Consider the following 20,563-nt stretch of genomic DNA (forward strand, 5'->3'; position numbering starts at 1 on the left):
GCAGTCTTGGGGTATCCTAGAGTCTTTGTATTATGGGGGCTAATATTTAAAATTGCAGTTTTCTAATTATATAATCAGCTCAGCAGATCAGGGGATTCTTATTACCTTTTAAACAGATAGAGATCTAACATTTTAAAATTCTTACTACATGCCAAGCAATAACTATACTCTGGCAAGTAAGATAGTTTCTGCTCTTTTTCATATCCTAATGGAGAAAGATAACACACAAAGATGAGCTGGAAAGGGGTGGGAGTACAATGGAGACTTAGCTCTAGACAAGATGAGGCGAATACTCACTTATCAAGAATCCAGCCACTGTGGAGAGTTTAAGATTCTGGTAGTAGGAGTAGAAGGATGTCCAGAGTAGAGATAGCACGGACATTAAGTCAACAGCACTCCCCTGGGGCTATGAGTCTTAACTAGGGATAAATGAGTCTCTACTTCTTTATTTATTTTGCCTTCAGTTCTTAAGGACATTTAGTAGTTCTTCCTTTTCTTTAAGCTTTCTTAGGACGAATGTTATATTGCAACATGGAAGAACTACTTAAATCAGAAATTGCTTTTACAAACTTTCAGCACTGTGACCTGTTTGCTTTTTAGCATTTTTCTTATTAATATGGAATCTTGGTTTTGTGTTGTCTAACATTTTGTTTAGTTTGTGTATTTGTTTTTAACAAATTTTTTTACTAACAACTTTCAAAATGGAATACATTCTTCTCAAGTGTAACCAACAATTTAAAATACTCCTGCTTTTTCCCCAGGTTTCCTGGTGAACCTAATGTTATTTTATTTATCACAACATATGAATAAATGAAGAAGGGGATTCTTGTTCCAAGAACTTCAAGTTCAAGCATTCCATTTTCACCTTCAACCTACAAAGGAAATCTCCAATAGCACTTTTAAACAAGAGGAATAATAAAAATTGTGGTGGGTTAGAAAATGGTTCAATGGTGAAGAAATGAGGTTTGTTAAACAGGATGGAACTTGATGATGGATCATAAGAGAAACTTCAAAAGGAAATGCAACTTTACTAGGAGACAGAAAGCAAAACAGGTAAAGTAAAGCTTGTTAAGGAATCCTCATGTGCTGTGCTTTTGTTTTTAAACCTTACCTTATCTGGACAGTTTTATCAACAAGTTGTATACACCCTTTGACCCAACAATATTACTATTGGCTCTATATCCCAAAGAAAAAGATCAAAGAAAGACGGAAAGGATCCACATGCAGAAAGACATTTATAGCAGCACTGTTTGTAGGGGCAAAGAACTAGAATTCAAGGGGATGCCCATCCACTGAGGAATGATTGAACAAATTATGGTGTATGGATGTAATAGAATATAATTATGCTATAAGAAATCAAAAGCAGGATGGTTTCAGAGAAACCTGGAAAGACTTATGGAACTAATACAGAATAAAATTAGTAGAATCAGGCGAACAATTTTTATAACAATAACAATATTGTAAAGACAAATAATTTAGAATTTTAATCTATGCACTGACCAACCATGATTCCAGAAGACCAATCTTCCATCCACTTCCACAGGCAATGGACTCAAAGTTCAGAATAAGGTTTTACACACACATTCTCTCTCTCTTTCTTTGTCCCTCCCTCCTTCCCTTCCTTCCTTTCTTCCTCTATCTCTCCCTCCTCTCTCTCTCATGTTATATATGTATATATAGTGTATATTTGTATATGTATGTATATATATATATATATATATATATATATATATATATATATATATGTGTGTGTGTGTGTGTGTGAGAGAGAGAGACATAACCAATATGGCCATTTGTTTCTAATTTCTTACAAATATTTATTACAAGTGTCTGATTTTTCTCTTTTTAATGAGAGGTTTGGAAGAGAGAAAAAATAGATTTTTGTTCACTGAAAAAACCAAACCAAACCCATAAATGTTACTAAATGTCAATGATAAACTGTGAGTGGCAGTAGCAGACTCATCTTTTTCTGGAATTAGTACACACATACATATTTATGTGTGCATGTATATCTCATAAATACATATCTATCAATCAATATCAAAGTAGTATCTATGGCTTTCTAGGGGTACATATAGCAACTGATGACATCATATATTACTTTTGTCTCTTGATAGTAGGTTATTTGGTAAATGTTGATGGATTAATTGAAGACTCAGCAGTTGGGAAGGATGGACTCCCTTTCAAAACTATGAATTTGGTTTTCCTGTAGTGATGGATGAATGCAGGATTGTATATGAGAAGTATCCACTCAGTGCAGTCTGTGTTATACCACAATTATGCCATAAGCTATGAAAAAAGGAAGGAAACAAGCATTTATTAATTCCCTACTATGTGTATGTGAAAGGCACTATGCTAAACACTGTACAAATATAATTTGATCCTAATGACAATGCTGAGAAGTAGATAACATTATTATGATCCCCATTTTACAGTTGAAGAAACTGAGGCAGATAAAGATTAAGCACTTGCCTGGAGTCACACAGCTAGTTAGTGTCTGAGGCTAGACTGGAACTCTTATATTTCTGACTTCAATCTCACTTCTACCTACTAGGTCACAATTCTGCCTCTGAGTTAAGATAATCTACTAAATCTACTAAATCTAATCTTGTCTCACTCCTTTTACTTCATTGGGGATCATCACTAATTATACTCTTTTTCAGGCTGATTTTCAGAAAAACAAGACTAGCTACTAAATAAATTTTCCTAAAACAGAACTAAAATAAAACTGAATAGCTAGTACTCGACTTTTTAGATTTTGGTCTAGATCTATGATACCACTGAATAAAAAATTGCCAGTTAAAAGAAGTCAACAAACACAAAAAACAAAAAGTTAAGACCCCCTTTAGTACTGCAAAGCAATGCCTCTTCTGCTACTTATAATCTTAAGAGAGTTGTTTAGGACTTAGGCAGTATTTATCGGAAGGAGATCTGGAACCTGGAAGCCTTTCTGACTACTTTCTGACTTTACTCAGTTTTGTTGCCCCCTCAGCAAGGAATCATTGAATGAGGGAGAAGTACATGTATGAAGTGCTTCCTACATGTCCACTAGCAGTGCTAAATACTGGCGAAAAATAGTCAAGAAATAGTCTTCTGCTCCCCAGGGATTTACATTTTAACAGGGGAAGATGACATATCTGGAGAAAGATTAGCTATGGCAGAGTGTTATGGACAAGCAACATGTGGGGACTGCAGCTGAAATCATAAGGCAACTAATTGACTTCTCCTGGCTAAGAATGAGTATTTGTGTTAATTTAATTGCTATTCTTAAGGTGGAATTGGAGAGGGCTGGAGAAGGAAGGTTTGCATAGGATGATGATGGCTAGAAAGAATTGTGGTAGGGTTGGGTTCAGGAAAGATGAAGTGAATTCTCGAGGTAAAGGATAGAGCAAAGGAGCATCACTGGGAAGCAGATAGAAACAACTTATTCATATATTAATACAACGAGGTTATATGGAGTCAAGAAAGACATTATTTAACTACAAAAGAAAAAGTAATCTGAAGCACTGCAAAATATCAACACTACTATTAATAATCTTACATTTATATAGCACAACAGTTTTCAAAATGCTTTCATATTCATGATCATTTGGTTTTAACAGTTTATAGAAAAGGAAATTGAGGTTAAGAAAGTGACTCTTCTCTATGCAATTTTAATCTATTATATATGACAGTAAAAATTGTCCTTGTATTTTCTCTTCTTCTACCTGTTGCTATTCCCCAATCATTATAACCGATTTCAAATGGTGCTAGAAAATGATATTGACTCTGAACACCAAAAGAAATCAGTCATCCTCTAAGGGGTCACAGAAGCCTTTGAGGATGGGGAAGACACACAAAAAATTAGAATTTTCCCTATATTATACATTTTGGTCCTATTTAACCACAACACAATGACTTTTAAATTAAACAATAAGGAATAAGTTGAAATTGCTAGAAAAATTACTTATGGTTATGAAATTACAAGAAGGAAACAAAAGTACCAGGAAATATACAGTATCAAAGCTGGCAGTTCTAAGAAATGGAGTTTCTTTACTGTAAACTTAATTTCAAAACAGTCTTGTTATTTTACTTACAAACCATGGGGTTTTCCATGAGAGATTCCCTTTACTTTAAAAGTGTAGCCATTCTCCTCCAAGAACACTGATTTCAAATGGTGCTAGACACTCAGTAGTTAAATCTAAACCACCATATGAAACCAGCTTCCTGAAGAAGCTTTAAAATCATGTTTGGTCTTCAGGTTGCTTCCTGTTACAATGAACTTGGGGTGATCTGGAAAGGAAAAACTTGAACAATGTGTTTTGAGTTATTTCCATTAAACAGAGTGAGGCTAGTTTTCAGAGAAAATCACTCAGTGGGTCTCTAAAAGCCCCCACTCTGCTACTCTGTTCCTTTCCTGGCTGCAGGTTAGGCCAGAACTGTTTCAAGTTACTTTGGATGAGACTGAGAGGACAGGCAGTTACCCCTACCTGGCACCCCACCTGCCTGAGCAAGCAGACCCTAGGTTATGGACTGCCTTCTCTATCCCTCCTTGATTTTAGGTGAACAAAAAGTATCAATCTTGAGATGACTTGGAGGCTACTCCAGGAGCTCAAAATAATTGGTGGCTGGGGTCCCTTCGTCTGGGCTGAATGATGCTAAGGGGAGGAATCTCTACCAACTACACCACCATTCCTGAAATAAATCAATCAATAAACATTTATTAATCACCTACTATGTATCAGGCATGAGTCTAAGCCTGGCCTGGCTTGCTAAAAATATATACTATGAGGCTAAAAAGTGCAAAATGCCTATTCAGCATTCCTGGAAAATGCCTTATTTTCAGGTGAGGTATAAGTATCAACCTCCTAGGAAGATATGAGAGAAGTCATTATTTCCACTTAATATTTTTCTGTAAAATATACTTGTGACTGACACGTATTTACTATTTCTTTTGTGTGCAAGAAATAAGTATCTGTCCCACACCTGATTCATATTGTACACTGAGGACCTTGCACTACTTCTTTTGGGAAGACTCTAGATCAGGGTTATGCTGGAGCCAGTTCTAACAGGAATTTTTGTTAAATGTTTAATATGGAAATTTTTACTTCATAAGTCAGCAAGCTAAAAATCTGGGCTTGATTGTTTTGCTAACTGTCTAAATTTGAGAAAGTAAAGGATAAAAATGTTAACAATACAGATTAATCTTAGAAGTTTGCCAGGTATATATTTTTCTTCTTCTATGGAAAGCCTGTTGTTTAACATTCACCAGAATACTCTTGCTGTACATAGAAGCTAAAACTTAAACTTTGAAAAATTGTTCTTGGGGAAACCATTGAATCAGGGTTTGAATAAAAAGGCCTAACCCCTCTAAAGTAGGGACTGACTCTTGCAGGACTGAACCCCAATCTGGACAGTGTTGTGTGGATCTAGTGAGAGGAAGAGGGAGATTGCTCCAGCTCCCTAGACCCAAAAGTGATTATTAATGTTAGATATTATTTACAATCATATTTCCAGTGCCCTTCTTCCTTCCTTTAGCACAAGATTTGGTAATAATAGCATAAATATGAGGGCATAGTGAATAACAGTTGAAGCCACCATGGATATTAAACTCAGTTTCATTATGAAGAAATTAGCAATGAGCCATATCTCTATAGATTTCCCCTATAGCTCTCTGATCAACAACTTGTCTACCAACAACTTACCTTTTCAGAAAGCTTCATGTCTTGTGCTAGCGTACCTCCCTGGATAACAGCCAAAAGAAATCTCCTACTTGGACTGAACGGCAACAGTAGAGACCAGGACCCATCCTGTGGTCAATCAGAACACATCCTTACAAGGCAAGATGAGCCTCAAGGTAGCTCAGAGTAGTGCTTAGGTCTTTTACAGGGCAAATAAAACAGTGTAAAGCCACCAGTTGCTATGGAGACAGGACAGAATAATGCTCAATGGGTCAGTAAAACTGACTTCAATATGCAGTGAAGGCTGCTGAAAAAACCTGAAGTTCAATGTTGTTGATCATTTTCCTAAATCATAAATTCTTATTTAAATTTAAAAAGAATTGATTAAAGAAGAATACTGTTTTCTGGGTTCAAGAAAGAAAAAATGTAGATCTCTAAGGTCAAGATAGTACAGTTAATTTTATTAAAGTTCTATTTCTTTTTTTTTTTTTAAAGAAAGTTTCAGTTTGGTATTCAAGAGACCTAGGATTATTTGGATTTAAAACTAAATTTTTTTCCATAGTTAAAGTTTCTGACTTTATTATATCTATAATTTCTTTTCTTTTTTGCTTCTACTCTGGATCCCAATCTTTTCCTCATCTAGAGTCAGATTTAAGTACTCCTGGATTTCTGATGAATTTAAGAAAATAGACAGAAGTAGATAACATTTGAAGAAAAAAAATGGACTAAAGTCTGAATGAATGAGGATTAGAAGCATCTCTACATCATTAACTGCTCTTCTTTAAATCAAATGATAATATTATACTTTCTTTTTTCTTTGTCAAAAAAATTGGGGATGATGACTATATTGGGTGCCTTACTCAAACAGAAATGGATGTCCACTGCCCACACAGTGACTTAGAAAACCAGAAATTAGCATTAACTATACTGTACTGAATTTTTATTTAAATTTTAATTCTTTTCCAATTACATTTTAATCTAGTTCAGGATGTACTCAGGAGTTTTGGGTCCAAGTCTGAAACTTGTGTCTGAAATGAATGATAGTCAGAAAAAACTTAATTTCAAGTCCCTCCTCTGATACATACTAGATATGTGAACCTGGACAGGTCAGTAGAATCTCTCAATGCCCCTTAGAGGCAGTTCTCTAAGATTGTAAATTCAGAAGAGCTGTCAATGTATGCTAGCAAATTGCTCACTAGTGAGCTTCCTTCACCGATGAACTCATATGTCTGTACAAAACCCTAAACAACTAAAATTGAGGACAATGGATGAGGACAGCCAAACACCTAGAGAATGGGTATGGAATAACCAGTAAGAAACTAATGTTAATTCACGTGTTTAGAGTCTTGTGCTACTAAAGTTAAGAGTCTGATCTCCATTCAGATAAGTGGGCTTTGCTCTGATCCAGATACTCCTGTGCCCCAATTCTAGCCAATCCTCTGGCAAATGAACAGATGATTGGCCATAAAAATGGCAAAAAGAATGTAGATGAAGCAAGACAAACCACTGCAGAAAGAATTCCAAGTTTATGTCCCATAGGTCACTTGTATCATCTCTGTATATGAAGGATGGCACATGACAAAATCAAAGTCACTTTGCTGTTAAGCCCATGAGATACTATGGCAATCAGAAATACAAGCATAATCATCTTTCTAAAGATGGGTTTGCATCTGTCTCCTGTCCTAATTAATTAGCACAGATACACAAACTGTGAGAAGGGAGGCTGTCAAATAAGTTGGTTGGTTAAAGATTTAGTTTATTAACCTCCATGTTCCTTAAAAACTATTAGGTCAGAAGAAATCACTTATAGTTTTGTTCATGTTCATAAAGTAATGTGGGGTCATACTCATTTTTATTTTGCTGTTATTGAATTTAGGAGTTGAGACAGATTGAAGCAAACAAAAGATAGTGAGATTTTAAAGTTCCATAATAGCAGAGAATCCAGGAGGCTAGAAGGTCCAAAATTCTGAACAAAACCTCTGCTAATTGTTTTAAACTAATCACCAGGGAAATGACAAGCATTGAGAAATGACTAAGAAACTCATCACTTGAGAACTAGCTCATTCCCCCCCACCAATGTCTGATGTTATAAGCAAATTCCTAAAAGAATGATCAGGCTTCTCCCCCCTCTTTTTTGCAATAACAAGATATGTTTGCAAAAGAAGAATCTATTTTAAGAGCGGTATGGATGTTCAAGATCCCTTTATCAGAAGGATAAATCAGGCTGTGAGGGGCAGACAATGAAGGACTTCATTTGTGGACACAGTGAGTTCAAGAAAGAAATAAAATCCTTCAATTTGTCTTCTTTGCTCCCTGTTCATGTCCTCGTATGCCATTACTTGATTCAGTGCCCACAAAAGGTGGGCATCTCAAAGGCTGAAAATAAAGCTATCTACCAAGCAATTCTAGGGATATATAGCACCTGAGAAGCATGGAACACCAAGTATATTAGCCCTCCACCCTTAGCCATTTTAACAAAGTTGGTTCAGAAAATCTGCCTCCAGAAAAGTACTTAACCTCTAAAACTACAACATGGACGCATATGGCTATTAAGCCTGGACCCTTCATCTTCTGTTTCAGGTTTTCAGAGATGGAGAAGAGAGGGAATGGCTTTAAAAAACCTTCTAACAGCTTCTGGGTAAAAGGGAACCAGAATATACCAAGCATGGGTTTGGTCCCAGGACACAATGTAAACAGAAGTACCATGTATGTGAATGTCATTTTTTAAATGATAAAAATGGGGTGCGATATTAATTTTCTGTTACACTCAACATAAACAAGTAAGATGGAAGGATATCAAACTGAAAGAGAAGCATTGATGACATCACCTTAAAGAAGTTTTTGTGAGCTGGTCCACAGACAATATGGCACATTGCCACTAAGACCAGTTCTGAACATCAGCACTTTTTAAATGGAATGAGGACTCATCAAGACATGTCTATAGGACATTCCATTAGCTGGTTCTCACTATCTACCTACCTATTTAATTGGAAATTGATGATGGTAGAGTGAAAAACTTCTTATACTAATATTCCTTCTGGAGTCTTTCCTGTTGGTAGTGCTATAAAGTTTGTTTTATAGTATTTTTGGAGAGCAACCTAGCAACAAAAAACAATGGCTACAAAATTATTTAAACTTTTTGACCCAGGGAAACTCTAAATAAATAACTGCAAAGGGAAAAATGCATAAAGATATTCACAGCAGCAGTATTTAATAATGAAAAATTGGCAATAAATCAAATGCCTACAAGTAAGAGAACAGGTAAGTACATAATGATATATTAGCATGATTTAACTATTAAGAGTGCCAAAGTATGTGTACCAGATGATATATGTACATGCATATAAGAAATAACAAGTGAAAAAACACAACTTAAAATATCATATGCATACTGATGACAATTTTAACAATGTTCAGAAAAAAATGGAGTATTTAAAAAGCTTCTTTCCTTCCCTTTTTGTTTCTTATTTTTTACCTTCCTTCTTTGCTTCCTTCCTTCCTTCCTTCTTCCATGTTGCTATCCCAACTATTAGTCTCCCTCTACCAAATAAAAGCTGAAACCCCCTTTTAGTAACAGATAAGTATAGTCAAACAAAAAACTTCCTTATTGGTTGCATCTTAAAATGTATATTCCATTCTTTACCATCAACTCTCTGTGAAGAGGTGGGAATCTTAATCCATCATAAATTTTCTGGAATTGTGATTTGGCATTGCATCAACCAAATTTTCATGGGTTTAGAAGTTGTTTACTGTTATAATGTTTTAATTATTTTATACATTGTTCTCTGGTTTCTGATTTTTTCACTCTGTATCAGTTTATGTAAATCTCTTCAGGTTTCTCTGAAGCCATCATTTTTGTTATTTCTTATAGCACTATTATATTCTTTATATTAATATATCATAATTTGTTTAGCTGCTTCACAATTGGTGGACATACTTTTTTCCTCAGTTTTTTTTGCTATAATAATAAGGGCTATTATTAACCATTTGTGTATAAATATGGGTATTCTTCCTCTGTCTATGATCTTTTTAGGCCCTTTTAGGACCTAATTGTTGTATGGTTTGGTAAAAGCAGACAAATCTTAGTGACTTTTAGGCTATACTTTCAAATGGCACTTTAGAAGGGTTGGAATAATTTAAGCCCACTAGCAGTATATTAATGTGCCTCCTCCCCCAAAGCTCCTGTAATTGCTATTTCCCCTTTTTTTGGTGAGGTGTCAACTCTGTTAATGTGATAAGTTTGAAGGGAAAGCTCAGGATGGTTTAATTTGTATTTCTCTGAATCAATGATTTGGATTATTTTAAAATATTCCTGTTGATAGCCTGCATTCTTATTTTGAAAACTACCTGTTTTGTATTCTTTGGCCATTTATCTGATGGGTAATGGTTCTTATTTTGGTATATTTGAATCAGCACTCTACATCTCTTAGATAAGAAAAATCTGCTGCAAAGATTTTCCATAGATATTTTCCTTCTAATTCTATTCTCATTAATTTTTTTCTGGTGTAAAAAGTTTTGGATGTTATGAAATTGTCCATTTTATCTCTAGGGATTCCCCTTTTCCTAACTGGGTCAAGGACTCTTCCCATTCATAGTTTCAATGGTATATCCTACTCTGTTCTTTTATCTGCCTATAGTTGTATTTTTTTATTTTTTAAATAAATAAGCAAGAAGTCTGCACATATAAAAGTGCAACATTCCTTCCTGCACTAAACATGAAGAATTGGTTACTTGGTGTTACTAAGCACACAGGCAAACCTGACCCTATGATCTTTCAGGGAATAAGAACTTCATAATGAGGCAAGGATTCTGGGTCTATTGAATGCAAAAGGGAAAAAGTGAACATTTCTCAATGAGGAATCAATGTTTTAGTGACACAAACTCCATACTTCTCAAATTAGTTTTAATATTAAAACTTATCAAGAATTCAGTAATACAGCAAGACGTAGTACTAAATATCCGATGAATCAACAAATGTAAGCATTTATAAAAGCCTGCTCAATGGAACTGATTTGTAAAGGAAACACAGCAAAAAATGCCTCAAATAAATAATTTTTTTTTTGGGGGGGACTACCTAGAATCTTATAAACAATGCTATCTCAAAACAAATCTCAGGTGGAAATTCTACAAATTTGGAGGCCCTGATTTTATTATGAATGAGCCCACAAACATAGTGAGTATACTCTAGCTCACTCTCCCAGAGCCTGGCTATCTGCAACTCCCTTTCAGGGTTCTGAGAGATGTGGAGCATCTATTCTTTAATGCCATTGTTTTAAACCCCCACTTGTCTTATTACCTCAATTATTAGATGCCTGTGACTAGCACCCCAGTTCCAAATAACCACTTAACATCAATTATCTTTTATAAAGGATTTGCAATTGAAATAATTCTTTTTAACTCTACTAGCATAAGTTCATACAATAATAGTGGTTTTCCACTTGGCACTTTTTTCCCTTATCTACTTCAGAATAGGTGATTCAATATATGTTATCATTAAGATATTGCTCTATCTCAAAAATTCTATCAGATGGTAGATGTACACTATGTACAAGGTAGACATCTTTTCCATAGATCCTCCTTCTGATTTCTACATTTCTCTTCTGGATGCTGAATTTTTTGGTCAATAATTTGTCTACTTCTAGGCTCAGGTGTTTGGTCATAGCACAGAATCTTCTAAATATGTTGTGGTTTTGCAAAAATATTCATTAGGAATGATCAGCGTATGAGTTTCTTTTTCTGTTTCATCTTGTCCTAGTCTAGGCAGAGGAACCATATTTGTAACCTAAGAGTTTGGTAAAAATCCTAATTTCTATGTTTTTGTAAATAATTTATGTAATATTATAATTAATTGCTCTTTGGATTTTTTTTTATAAGATTCATTTGCAAGTCCATCTGTCTTGGTATTTTTTTCTTTGAGGGTCCTTTTATGACTTGCTTAATTTTTCTATGATTATTTTGTTAATTTGGATTTTTATGGTAGATAGTTATCCATTTAATTTATTGATTTTGTTGGCCTGTTAACTGGACAAACTGATTTCTAAAACTTTGTTATTTTTCTTCATGTAAAACATTTCTTTATTAACCATGTTGCAAAAGAAAACATCAAAAAAAAATAATAAGAGCTCAAGACCAAGGAAACAAGAACAAGTATAATATTTATTTCTTAGAACACAAGTTGTAGTATATGATTGTGAAAGAATACTATGATGCTCTAAGAAGTGACAAGAAGGATGCTTTCAGAATAACCTAGACTTAACCTGTCCTGGAAATTAGCAGACCAGAAGAACATTGTACACAATAACAGCAACATTGTACAATGATCAAATATGAAAGACTTGGCTATATTCTCAGTAATACTTTGAACCAAGACAATTCCAAAGGACTTAGGATGAAAAATACTATTCACCTCCAGAGAAAGAACTGATGACATATGAATGCAAACTGAAGCATACTTCTTTTTTACTTTATTATTCTTTTTTTGTCTGTTTTTTTTGGCAACATAGCCAATACAGAAATGTTTAGCATGATGATAAATGTATAATTTACATCAAATTGCTTGCCTTCTCAATGAAAGGGAAGAAAAGGGAGAAAAATTAATTCAATTAAAAAAATACATGTTAAAAATGTTTAATGACTAATAAGAAAATGAGTTTTGGATGATTGCACATTTATAACCTTTATTAAAATGCTTGCCTTTTCAATGAGGGTGAGGGGAGGAAAGGTATGGTGGGAGAGAAACTGGAACTAAAAATTATAAAAAATGAAGATAAAAATTATTTTCACGTGTAATTGGAAAAATAAAATAAGATAAAAAACATCTCAAGCAAAAAAATTGTTTGCATATGTTAGAAAAAATAAATAATATTGACAAAACTATCTTTATATACTTAAATCTCCAACTTATTTTCTTCTTATACTGTGACCATCCTAAACCTAAAGTATGAACCCTGAATTTTTAAGCGGATGTTGTTGTTAGAGATTCCTCTGATGCACAATTTGATAACTAGTCACACAAGAGTTTGCTAGAAATTCCCATTTTTCCTTATTTATTATGTCTTAAGGGAACCCAGAGTATAGACCAGAGGTTAAAGCATACTAATCACCTTTCCTTCTTCCTAGGGATCAGTCAGGAACAAAAATCTTGAAACTTTTATTCACTGATTGATTTATGGATCAAGCTTTTACTTACATGGGGTGGCAGGAGCAGTCTAGAGATTAGGAAAAGCTGCCCAATGACTCTCAAGAGGACACAGAGGCAGAAGATCAGAAAATCAGCACCTGAAATTTAAACGAAGCTATTAATACCCTTCAGAAATCTAAACTGTTTGCACTTTGGTTTGAGTCTTCCAGAACCAAAGTAAAGTTACCCCGCCTCCCTCCCTCTCCCCCTTAATAATATTCCTTCTTTGTCACAGAAAAATGAATTTTTAGAGGAAGAATTTTTAGAGGAAGGAAAAGAAAATTATAGTTAAAAAGCAAACCAAATAAAACATTTCTTTCTGCTTAAGAAACGGGCTGGAAAAGTTGCTGTTCACGCAGTGACATATGTCTCCTTTTCCTGGTGTTTGAGAACTTGAGGTGTGGTTGTTGCTATGGGAACTGGTTGCTATTTCACAGATCATCAAGGTTTGCCTCACAAGATGTCTAGTGAGATAAAATATGGTGCAAAACTAGAGAGCCAATCATAGAAGGAAAACAGTCTGAACAAAAGATACCTGCAAGTTTATATTTCTAAACTGATTCTGCAACATCATGATAAAGCAGCACAGAATTCAGAAGGATAACATCAGGATGTAAGTGTGGTTTTCTTTCACTTCATCTGAATCTGGAGGAAATTTAGCCAAAGTCAAGTCATATTAGGTATCTCCTACATGGTCTAATTTGCAACTGGAATGTTGCAAATGTCTCATTTCCAGCAAGGGATAAGCACATTCTGTTAACAGAAAAACCACAGGATAAAGTCATTCTTCTTACCTTTTTACATTCCTCATTGCCTCTCATCTTCTACACATGTCATTTAAAATTTAAGTTAGTCATTGTGCATCCTTATGAGTTATTTTAATCATCTCGACTTTTCCTTCTTAACAAGAGAATTTCTCCTTGAGTCATAAAGATTAATTGTTGAAAGCTTGCCATCATGATGCATATAATGCCCAAGCATTAGCCTATTTGGATTTTCTCTGATCCCCTTGGCATCTTTTCTTCCCAAGTCTAGGCTACACATCAAACTATGTCCACTTACTCTCTCTTATATCATAAAACTTTATCATAATGTGAGCACTTGCCCCCAAGGTTCTCATCATTGCTACTTCAGCAATGATTTCCTTTGTCCTGATGAAGATCAAATCTAGAATTGTAGTCCCCTTGTCATGAAATTATCATGAAGAAGAGTCACAAATGTATCATATATCATGTTTTTTGTCAAAAACAAAGGCATGGATGATTGAAGTTACTATTGTATACTATTATGTTAAGTTTATAATCTATTTCTCAAATTCTTTGTTTAATTCTTAGGTTGTCTGTTTTATATACATATATGTGTATATGTATATGTGTGTATATATATATATATATATAATTTCTGGAAACAATGTTGCTCTTGTTCCTAATGTTTTATACTGTACCTCTCTCCACACATTATTTAATTTTCTCAGATGAGTTTGCATTTTAAAAATATTTTGTTCTTTTTGGATAAAGTCTATCACTCCAGAGCCATAAAAATTTCTGGGATGCAGTCAGAATAATCATTGGGGAACATATTTTGTATCACTAAGGACGCTAATAAACGAGAGAAAGAAGACATCAATGAATCGGGTGTGAGACCAATACTAGAAAAATCAATGAATCAAAAAATCCTCAATAAGCATAAAATAGGAATTTTGAAGATAAAAGATAAAACAACAGAAAAAGCTGTTTTGGTTGGTAAGAAAAATATGGAGCTTTTTTTTTGAAAAAGATTAGACAAACAATTAGTTAATTTCATAAAAAAGGAAAATCAAATAACTGAATTAAAAATCAAAATGAATATGTAAAAAATGAAGGGAAAATAGTTATAATGTATCACATGCCCAATTATATATTAACTGATAGCTTAAATGAAATATGTATTTACAAAAATATAAAAGACTTAGATTAAGAGAACAAGAAATAAAGAATTTAAACACCATGATCTCAGAAAATTAAAAAACCCACAACACTAAACTGAACAAACCATTAACAAACTCCCAAAGGGAAGGAAAAAACCCCAGGTCCAGATGGATTTACAAAAGACTTCTAACATTGTTGTGTTTAACATAGAACATAGAACATTTTAAAATGTTCTAACAAACATTCAAAATATATTTAATCCAATATTACTAAAAATTATTTGCAAAAATAAAGAATTTTGCCAAACTCTTCTCAGATAAATATTGTCCTGATATTCAAAACAGAGAAAAGACAAAGTGGAGATAGAAAACTATAACCCAATATCTCATGAATAGTAATGCTAAGATAGTAAATAAAATATTAGCAAAGAGTCTGCCAATATCATTCAAAAAATTATTCATTATGATCAGGTTGGATTTAAACCAAGAATTCAGGGTTGGTACAACACCAGGAAAACCATGTCATAATAAAGAACACTAATAATAAAAACAATAAAAATTACACGATTATATCAATAAATGCAAAAAAAAGCTTTTTAGCAAAATACAACATTAAAAACACCAAAAAATATAATAGATTTTTCCTTAATATGATAGTTATCTATCTAAAACTTAGACTTAGCATGATTTGTAATAGAGTAACATTAGAAGCCTTTCCAATAAAATTAAAGCAAAAATATCCATTGTCACCACTACTTAATATATTTCTGTAATAAAGAGCTGGAGAAAATTATGAAACTATGGTGACTGAATCTACTACAGATGTGTTTCTAATCTCAAATGGGCCCTTACTGAAGCAAGGCAATCCTTTCCTAATACTTCCCTAGTAAAGTCACCACAGAAACTGTTTCCAATTGTCTCATCTTCCCTCAAATCTTCCACAGAACCCCCCCCCCCCCTCTTTCTCTCTCTCTCTCTGCCTTTGTCTCTCTGTCTCTGTCTCTCTGCCTTTGTCTCTCTGCCTCTCTCTGTCTCTCTGTCTTTCAGAACTTTGGATCACACTTCATAGAAAAAATTGCAAATGATTCCTAAATGATTTCACCTTAGGCTTTCCTGAGGTAGAGTCACCTTTTAGACATCTCAAGCAGGATATTCCAAATGGACCACACCTATTCAGTGATTAAGGCTAAGTAACAAATGAGGCAAAGAATGCCCTTTTTCACCTAGTCAAAAATAAATAAATACATAGATAAATCTCGGAGGGGAAGATACTTGGGGTTTTGGCCAAAACAGAAATGACTACTATTGACATTTCACTCTGGATCAGTCGGGACTGTCAAAAAATGATGAATTTGGGCTTGGCCTGGGACCTACAGTTGGCTAATCAATGAGAGTCAGAGTGATTCAGGTTCCCTATTACCTTCAAAATCAAATAATGCTTATGGGGAGAGGGAGGAGAAATGGTATAACAATTGATTCTTTGGCTTATTGAGATGAAAGCTATTTTATTGATCCTCTTCAATAATCAACAAATTCACATACCTGAGAAAGGAAATAAAGTTTCTTAACTGACAACAGACAAGAAATTTCTTATTTGTTTCAATCTGAAAAGATGAACAAAGTTATCATAACTGTCAATGGGCATATCTTTTCTTCAACTAAAAAATAATAACATTATTAATAATATATGATATCTCTGTAAATATCAGCTATGGATTATGCAACAAAAAAGGCTACTAAAAAGATGGTTTGAGGGTAGTCTTGAGATCTGGGCTTTAATCCTCCTGGCTCTATTACTAACAGGCTGAGATGGCCTTGGGTAAGCTACCTTTCTGGGCCTCAGGTTTTTCATTTGTTTAAAAGAAGGGGCTTTGTTGGATGACTTCAAAGATTCATTCTAGTACCAATCATCTAAAGTTCTATATTGCTAAATTCAGTTTGTGAGTTGCATAATTTATATTTAATTCAAAGGATTTGTCAGATTTTTAGCATGAGCATAGCTCTTTCAAAAGTAACATTTAATTTGACTTTGCCAACAATATATTATATTATGTTACATCCTATCATATCATATTTTCTTTGGATATGCCAGTTTAAGGATGATGTGGTCATACATGATGAGCTAGAAAGTTCATCCAGTTCACACAATCTAAGCCTCCTTATTTAGTTTACTCATGATGAAGCTGAGGTCCACTATCTTGCCTGACATCACACAGGTAGTAAGGAAGGAGTAGCTGGGATCCAGATCCAAATCATGTGTGTTCTCCACAAAGACTACTACATATACAAAAAACTCAACAACTCATCTTTTAAACTGTAGAGTCTAGATCACCTATCTTATCAGGACTTGTAACATCTAGGGGAGCCTGGTGAGTTCATTTAAGGTTTGCCAGATCCAAGCCAATAGAGACACTGAGCATTCAAAGCTGTATAAAAGGTTACTTAACAAAGCATAGCTTCAATCTTTAGTGTAATATGGTTGAAATTCTTCCATGAGGAAAAATATGGGTGGGGACTAAAAGGAAAAAAAAACAAAACAAAACCTTTTGATTGTATATTTTCTTTGTGGCTGAGTCTTGATGTAGCCAGAGTAAACAACTGGAAGCAAAGGCAGAAAATTTCCAAATTCCAGGTCACAGTTTACTAAGTGTTTGGCAACCCTGTGAGAAGATCTCACACAGGTACGTGCTGAGCACCCATCCGCTCCCTTGGGTCAGAACAAAGCAAATACATGTACAAGACAGAGCTTTATTTGCTTCAGAAAATGAACCTTTTGCTTTTGGAGGCACTGAGAACATGTAGCATTTACTGGGCATACAATGTACAAAATAAGAAAAAACCTAAGACGCTGAAAGCAATGAACAGGCAATGTTGTTCTCCCAATTTTTAAACACTACCAAAGTTAATAACCACAGTTAACAACTTATTCAAGTGATTAACTATAAAGTTGTGAGATTTATTTTTACTTGAAATGGGTTGTACATTTTAAGTGATGATTCTGGTAGAATTTTTTTTTGTGGGGGAGGAAAGGATCCAGTTCAAAAACTAGATTAATTTTTGGAAATTTCTGATCTGTTGGAAGAATTAAAGCAAGTTTGTATAGCTGACATTTCACCCTTTGCTATTAGATTAAAATGTTTAAAATAACTGTGGAGAAGGACCAACAATAATATGTATTGTTTAATTTGCAGCATAAGATCTTCTCTTGTTCTATACTAATGTCATAAACAATTCAGGTAGGTTTTTAAAAAATACTAGTTTAAAAAGAACACTATATATTTTTAAATCTCTGCTCTTAAAAGCTTAAAAGTATCACAGTGTTTATTTCTTTACACATATAACCTGTGTAAAGAGTAGAGGGAAAGCCTCAATTTTAAAGTTTTTTTTTTTAATATTGGTTTAAAGCTAAAATGTATGAAGTGATGCTGTCATATCACTTTATAATTTATTCCCTAAAACTAAATTAAGATCAAACAGAATTTTTAAATGTCCAATTAATTTTACAGTCCAACCTATTCCAATCTTGAAGCATCTGTCTTTAAAGGAGATTTAATTTTTTTTTAATGGGGGCAGTTAGCACAGCAGTTAAAGCACTAGGCCTGTAGTCAGGAAGATCTGAATTAAAATTCGATCTCAGATACTTAACTAGCTTTGTGCCTTAAGTGGGGATAATGATAGCACCCCACCCTCCTAGGACTGTTGTGAGGACAAAATGAGATAATAATTATAAGGCACTTGACACACATCCTAGCATATAGTAGATGGTGTATAAATGTTACCTATTATTATTATCACCTTCAGCCTTTTTAAATAAAGGAATCAGAATTATGATTACCAAAAAATCTGAAATTTCATTGTAAAATATCTTCATTTATCCAATAGGAAAAATGTTTTTCCTATTAGTTAATAAGCTATTAAACACAATACTTCAAAACACTTTCCCCCAGTCTTTTTAGCCTATGGATGCTGCCAAAACATCCGCTCTTTCTATGATTGGAGAGTTCCTGCCCAGGGCTGCTGTCCAACAAGAGCTAGGGTGGGGGGAGGAGACTGCCACAATTAATTCTCTTCCAGACCCCTCCTGACTCTTAGGTCTTCCCTCCCTCCTTACTTAACTCAGTTGCTTTTTATTTATTGTCTTCCTTCATTAGAATTTAAGCTCTTTGAAGGTAAGGATTGTATTTCTTTGTACTTGTATTACCTGAGTTCAGCTTTGTTCTTGGCTCAGAGTAAGCACTTAAGAAATGTTCCTTCTCTCTCTCTCTCTTTTCCTCCACATCCCTCTTTCTGTTCCTCCATATCCCTCTCTTTGCCTCTTTCTGTCTTGCTATCTGAAGACAGCTTTAATTTTTTATTTCTGCTTTATAGTGAGATAAAGATCCATCCATCCGTCCATCCATTCATCTATCTATCCTGTACACAGACAAAACAGAACCACAAGATGACAGAATTTCAGAGTAAGAGGAACACTAGCATTCATCTAGTCTAAATTTTCTGTACAGATGAGGAAATTAAGGCCCACAGCAGTTAATTGATTTTCTCAAGTCTACACAGTTAGTGACAGAGTTGCAATTAGAACTCAGTTTTCTTGATTGATGGTCTGGCCTGCTACACTGTCAGTCAAAGACTCCACAAATCATTGGGAGAAGATTACAGCCTCTTTAGGGCAGACTTCCTGCTGTTGTGACTCATTTCAAGAAGACCACCTGCTGTGTGAGTGTCACTGGAAAAAAAAGGCAGGGGAAAAAAAGGTAGTTACTGCCAGTCATGAGGACAAATGGAAGTTCAAACTCGGAATGGAACAGGGTCAATGTCTTGGTTGGATTTCTTTTCCTTTGTCATATGGAAAGTCATCGGCTACAAAGGGGGAAATGTATATTTGGAAAAGACTAAGATATAAAAACAAAGCATTAGCAAAACTTTAAAAAGTCCCAGAGAAGAAGCTGAGAATGGGATTGAGTGGGAGAGAGAGGACATCCTTTCATTTTCCTAAGGTAAAGCTAATTTTGTGAAAGGAGTGATTGAAACAGGGCTTATACCTCAAGCTAACTCCCATTCCCTAGCTGTCAAACTGATCTTTTGTTCTAAGGGTCAGCTCTGACCAAGTCACCCACTACTCCATAATATCCATGAGCTATCACTTTCAGGATCAAGTGAAAACTTTCTGGTTGGCTTCTGGAGCCCTTCCTACAGGTCTACTTTCTTACACCTTATTATTCCCTTTCATCTATGTCCCAAGTCCTGGACCTCCGGACAGCTCCTCTCCAAAAGACACTTTCTCTTCCTACTCACAGAATTTTTCTGGGTCATCCCCCAGTCAGAAACTCTCCTCTCCTCTGCTTTCTGGTTCCTTCTGAGTCTCACTATCTGCAAGGAGTCTTTCCCAGTCCTCCTTAATTAACTTCAACATCTTCATTCTGAGATAGTTCCCAATTTATTCTTGTTTGTACATAATTGGTTGCATGTTGTTTCCCTCATCACACTGTCAGTTCCAAGAGAGCAGGGACTGTTGCTTGCCTTTTGGTGACATAGTGGATGGAGTACCAGGCCTGGAGTCAGGAAGACTGATGTTCCCGAGTTCAAATCTGGCTTCAGACACCGTGACTCGTGGTACAAAAAGGCCAGATGATCTGCTCAAAGGTCGACCCACTGATCACCCTGCTTCTCCTTCCAGTTTTAGTGCTGTGAATTGGAAGTGCCTTCACAATGAAATCGTTTGGCATCTTATCACTGAATAAGCCCCTAGACACTTGTGACTTATTGCCATGCAGAAAAGGTGAAGAAAGCTCCCGGGCAAATTCCAACAATTTCTTCTTC

General features: G+C 34.8%; 2 long non-coding RNA genes across 2 annotated transcripts in view; one reads left to right on the forward strand and one right to left on the reverse strand.

The window, feature by feature from the left end:
- The first annotated feature begins 743 nt into the window (after positions 1-743).
- Positions 744-20,563, forward strand: part of LOC116419684 — a 36,031-nt gene continuing 16,211 nt past the window's right edge. Inside the window, exon 1 of the long non-coding RNA XR_004229961.1 lies at positions 744-1,053. This is a non-coding gene — a long non-coding RNA (uncharacterized LOC116419684). The remainder of the gene's footprint in view (positions 1,054-20,563) is intronic.
- LOC116419682 overlaps positions 12,088-20,563 on the reverse strand; it is a 175,987-nt gene continuing 167,511 nt past the window's right edge. The window contains exon 6 of the long non-coding RNA XR_004229957.1: positions 12,088-12,938. This is a non-coding gene — a long non-coding RNA (uncharacterized LOC116419682). The remainder of the gene's footprint in view (positions 12,939-20,563) is intronic.

This window comes from Sarcophilus harrisii, chromosome 5 (genome assembly GCF_902635505.1).
Source record: "Sarcophilus harrisii chromosome 5, mSarHar1.11, whole genome shotgun sequence".
Taxonomy (NCBI): Eukaryota; Metazoa; Chordata; class Mammalia; order Dasyuromorphia; family Dasyuridae; genus Sarcophilus; species Sarcophilus harrisii.